Source organism: Myotis davidii, unplaced genomic scaffold (genome assembly GCF_000327345.1).
Source record: "Myotis davidii unplaced genomic scaffold, ASM32734v1 scaffold419, whole genome shotgun sequence".
Classification (NCBI taxonomy): domain Eukaryota; kingdom Metazoa; phylum Chordata; class Mammalia; order Chiroptera; family Vespertilionidae; genus Myotis; species Myotis davidii.
Genome location: NW_006294998.1, coordinates 968,959 through 974,356, shown reverse-complemented (window position 1 = coordinate 974,356; position 5,398 = coordinate 968,959). Strand labels below are relative to the sequence as shown.

Sequence of the window (5,398 nt, the reverse complement as noted above, 5' to 3'; positions counted from 1 at the left end):
AATATCTTCACAAATAAGGAAAAGCTAAAGGAGTTCATCACCACCAAACCAATATTATATGAAATGCTGAAAGGTAGCCTTTAAGAAGAGGAAGAAGAAGAAAAAGGTAAAAATACAAAGTATGAACAACAAATACTTCTATCAACAAGTGAATCTAAAAATCAAGTGAATAATCTGATGAACAGAATAAACTGGTGAATATGATAGAATCAGGGGCATAGAAAGGGAATGGACTGGCTATTCTGGGGAGGGGGAAAGGGTATGTGGGGGGTTCGGGAAGAGACTGGACAAAAATCCTGCACCTATGGATGAGGACAGTGGGGGGGGGAGAGGGTAAGGACCGAAGGTAGGGTGGGAACCGGATGGAGGGGAGCTATGGGGGAAAAAAAGAGGAACAACTGTAATAATATGAACAATAAAGATTTAATTTTTAAAAAAGAACAACAAAAACTAGAATGCCTTTCCCGATCTCCCTTCCTCACTCCTGATCGGGGTGCTCCCTACAGGCCGCTGTCTCAGCACACCTTCAGCACCCGCTGCAGATGGAGGCGCACCTCATGGGCGGTCTCCCAGGGCACCACGGTGGCGCCGAACGAGCTGGGCTCAGCCTTCTGTGCCTCCTGGATCAGGCGGTGCATGGGGTAGCCCCGGCGCGGGAAGGCCACGTCGCCGCAGGCCAGCAGCCCCATGGGGCAGAAGTCATTGGCGCCGTCGCCCACGTAGAAGAGGCGCTCGAAGTGCACGCCGTCCTGGGCCCGCTCGCGCAGGTAGTCGCTGAGCACCTTGTGCTTGCACATGTTGCTGGGGCACCGCGCGCAGCTGTGCGCGTGGAAGGGCCGCAGCGCCAGCAGCCCCCGCGCGTCGGCCCCGACGGGTTGCTGAGGATGCGGCGGAACAGGCCCAGGTGGCCAGCGGCGCGCAGCACGCTCTCCACCCCAAAGGTGTTGGCATCCGAGATGAGAATCACCTCGAAGCAGGCTCCCTGCTTGGCCACAAACTGCAGCAGGTCGCCCATGCCCGGGGACAGGGGGATGGCCTCATAGACAGCACTCAGGTCCGATGGCTGCACGCCCTGCTCGCCCAGGTACTTGAAGACCCGCTGCATGTACTCGTTGTAGAAGCCCTCGCGGTAGGTGGCGCGCAGGCTCTCTGGCAGCCCCTGGCCCGGCGCGGCATGCAGGATTGAGTTGTCGCTGTCTTGGTCCACAATGGTCTCGTCAAAATCGAAGGTCAGGAGGAAGCGCGGTGTGCCCTGCACAGCCATCCTGAGGTCCTGGGAGCAGGGGGAGGAAGAGCAGCAGGAGGAGGGAGCAAGCGAGAGCAGGACCTGCAGGCGAAGACCCAGGAGAGGCTGGTTAGCAGGCCTCGGTCAGAGGCGCTAGCACATCCAAGACCTGAGGAGGACCCAAGGCTGGTTAAGCAGGGGGAACACCCAATGCCGCGGCTCCCACCCCAACTCCCTGCCCGCCCCCTGGGCACCTCTAAGTTAACAGCGCTGGGATTTATCCTCAGAGGACCAGAAGCCTAGCCAGGTTCTGTAGCCAGGATCTCCAGACAAGTTCTGTGTTTATTGTCTTGTGACATCTGTATTTATACCAGTTGATTTTAATCCTATGAATTCTATTCCAAAGGTTAGGGCGTTTCTTATCTCCATTCCAAGGTTACCCTATTGTTCTATTAAGATACAAGGAAGTAACTGAAGGAGATTATCCCAAGTCAAGATTATGTAGCTTAAGGGTGATTTTTCATAGTTAACGTGATTAATTACCCGCCTGGCACTTAGTTAAGGGGTTTTATTCCCTCCCTAACTCCAGGGAAAAATCCTCACCTGGGGAAACAACCTTTCTCCGGGAGGTGGTCCTGGTTAAAACACATAGCCTTAAGAGGGGGAGCAAACATGCCATATACGCCAGGTCCCTTGAAACATAAGCTGTGCAGATGTGTCTTCCCTGCAGCAACTGTGTCAAGCAGCAAGGGTGGATCAGCTTCTGGCAAATTCCCCCATTTTTATTTTTTAAATGACAGCGAGTGTAAATCAGCGGCACCTCTTGGATTGCGTTGTTTAAGACTCGGAAGAAGACTGGCAAGCAATGATAGCGAGCATAGCTATAAACACAGTGGATGGAGTGCACACGGAGCCTTGTTCTTGTAGGAGGGTGCTGGCCTCTTCAGTCAAGGGATTTCAGCTGTCCCCAAGTCGGTGGTTTGGTTGTCCTCGTTGATCTGGCTAGTGGGCAGCGTTGCTGGCGACGGGCTCCCCAAAGTGTCAGCGTGTTGAACTGCTGGATCAAAGGGTCCATCAGGGCCCCACTTGATGGTGGTGTCTGCGTCGCGGGAAAAGTCAGCTGTGCTCTCTGGGTCAGCCGATATGGATGATACCGGGGAGGAGGGTGAGGCAGAGACAGAGGGCGGTGAGGCATAAGGTCGGACTAGACAGTCTGGAAGCCACACAGCTGAGTCTGCGTCCTGTGGAAATAGACAAGCATATCCTCTCTCCCAGGTTAAAAGTATATCAGGTCCCTTCCAGGCTCCTGTAAGCAAGTCTCTCCATTTGACGAGGGCTTTAGGTTTAGTTAGATCAGGGTTCAAATGTCTGTACATTGGGGAATTTCCCTCAGAAACTACATTTAGTAATTACAAATAGAGTATGTTGTAGAACATGATGAGGAGAGGAATATTTAAACTCATTTTCTTGTAATTTTTTCATTTGTGTTTTTAAAGTTTGGTGAGCCCTTTCTACTATTGGTTGGCCTTGAGGATTGTAGGGTATTCCTGTAGTATGTGTGATGCCGAATGTAGAGCATAAGTTTTTAAAAGCTCTAGAGGTATAGGCAGGCCCATTGTCTGTGATAAGTGCCCTTGATATTCTTAGGTAGGAAAACATTGGAATAAATGTTGACTTACATCTTTAAGGGCTTCTCATGTACGTGCAGAAGCAAGGATAACATGAGAAAATGTATCAATACAAACATGCACATAGCAAAGTTTGCCAAAAGATGGGACATGAGTAATATCCATCTGCCATAAGTCACAGGATTAACTCCAATAGCAGGGCTAGGAAAATGAGTAGGACAATGGCCGCAGTCACGCACAATACTTCGAGCAGCTTCTCTAGATATGCGATAATAAATGAACAAAGAGAAAATGGCTGTTCTTCCTTGTGGGAGAGAGGTGGTCTCAATATAAGGAAATAATTTAACTATATATTGAGAGTCAGTGTACAAGTTAAAGGGAACCTGTTGCAATTGTTTGAAAGCATAAATGACTGCCAACAGCTCTGTTCTCTGAGCTGACGTTTCTAGGGTTTGTTGAACATGGGTTATTGAGTCAATGATTACTGCCCTACCATTAGAGGAACCATCTGTGAATACTAAGGAGGCAGGAGGTGATAATGGCTCTTTTGAACATTTAATAAGAAATATAAACTGATGTAGGGAGAGAAATTGCAATATAGGAGATCTTGGCAAATGATGTAAAATTTGTCCTGGGAAGTTACCTATAGCTATTTTCCACTCTTCTTCAAATTGTAACAGTGTGTCTAATTGTTCTCTTTTATAAGGTATTATTATCTCAGTAACTTCTCTTCCAAGAAGTTTGATACTGCATCATCTACCTGTGATAATGAGAGTGGCCACTCGGGAGGAATAGGATGTTACGATCTTCCTAGGAGTGACAGGTAAATGTATCCATTCTAATGGTCCTTCCTGCCATAAGCATTCCTGTAGGAGAATATTTAGTGGCTAGAATAATTAAGGTCCAAGATTTGGAATAATCTAGATACTGTAGTTGCTGTTTATAGATGGCCTGTTCTATTTTTGCTATAGCCTTTTCTCCTCCTACAGTTAATTGTCGGGGAGACTTAGGGTTAGAATCTCCCTTTAAAATGTCAAATAGAGGTTTTAAGTCAAGAGTGGTTATTTTTAGAGATGACCTGACCCAGTTGATATCACCTAATAGTTTCTGTTAATCATTTAATGTGTTTAAATGATCTTCCCTTAATTGTAAAGGCTGACGGGTGATAGTAGAGGTATGTAATATTCTGCCCCAAGTAGGAAAAAGAAGGTTCAGTCTGAATCTTTTCTGGGGCTATTTTTAGACCATGCTCTTCTAAAGCAAGGACAGTCTGAGCAAGAATTTCCTGTAAAGTAGCCCGATCTTTATGAGCTAGTAAAATATTATCCATATAATGAATAAGATATAGATCTGAAAATTTCTTTCTAATAACTTGTAATGCCCGATCTACAAACTTTTGACATAATGTAGGACCATTTTTCATCCCTTGTGGGAGAACCTTCCATTGATATCTCTGATAAGGCAGTTTAAAGTTTTCTGATGGTATGCTGAATGCCAACCTTTGACAATCAGCCAGGTGAAGAGGTATAGTGAAAAAACAGTCCTGGAAGTCAATGACAACAACACAATACTCCTGTGGAATTGCCACAGGGGAGGGCAATCCAGGTTGTAAGGAGCCCATATCTTCCATGGTGGCATTTATGGCTCTTAGATCTTGCAAAAGTCTCCACTTGCCTGATTTCTTTCTTATTACAAATATGGGTGTGTTCCAGGGACTATTTGATGGCTCTATATGTCCCTCTGCTAATTGCTGATCAATTAATTGTCGGGCTGCTGATATTTTTTCAGATGTTAAGGGCCATTGCTCAACCCATGCTGGTTGTGATGATTTCCAGACTATGGGATCAGCAGTCCTAAGGGCAATGGCCCCAATTATAAATCCTATTGAGGAGTGTGAAGTATTACCTTTTTTTCCTAATCCCTTTTCTGGATTAAATCCCATGTCTAAGATCCATGATGTTACTCTATCACTGGGGCTATATAATAGAACTCCCATTTGAGACAAGATATCTCATCCCCAGAATGTAAAGGGGATAGTCGTAATTTTATAGGGATAGAATGTTGATCTTAATCAGCCCAAGTTAAAATCTGAGAACTCTTTTTCACATTAGATTCCTCTTCAGAAGGGGCAACTGCAGCCTTCTACTGAAACGCACCCTCCAGATACCATATCCATGAGATACCATATCCATGCTGTATATGGAGAGGGATGGGTAGGAGGATCAGTGACAGGACCTGTGACCCCTCCTCCTCAAGGGTGTTGCCGGTCACGCCCCCAGCCCCCATTGGCTCCCACCCTAGCCCGCCCCTCTGAGAGTGACTGGGGACACGCCCAGGGAATTTCCAAGTGGGCGTGGTTCCACCCTATATAAGGGCCCCGACCTCCCCCAAGTCCACAGATCCCAGAGAGCAGAGGAGCACTCTAGACTGAGGCTGGTTCTCCGCTGGGCCTTGGAGGAAGGAAGGACCCAGAGGCAGATTTCTGACCTGCTCAAGGTCACTGGTGAGTCCAGGGGTTGGGCCAGCGAGCAAGGCGGGAGGTGGG

General features: G+C 47.3%; 2 pseudogenes; both read right to left on the bottom strand.

Annotated features, from left to right (window-relative positions):
• Nucleotides 1-459: 459 nt before the first annotated feature.
• On the bottom strand, nt 460-1,461 carry LOC102752486 (annotated as a pseudogene).
• Nucleotides 1,462-3,605: 2,144 nt separating this feature from the next.
• On the bottom strand, nt 3,606-4,795 carry LOC107184064 (annotated as a pseudogene).
• Between the last annotated feature and the right edge of the window lie 603 nt (nt 4,796-5,398).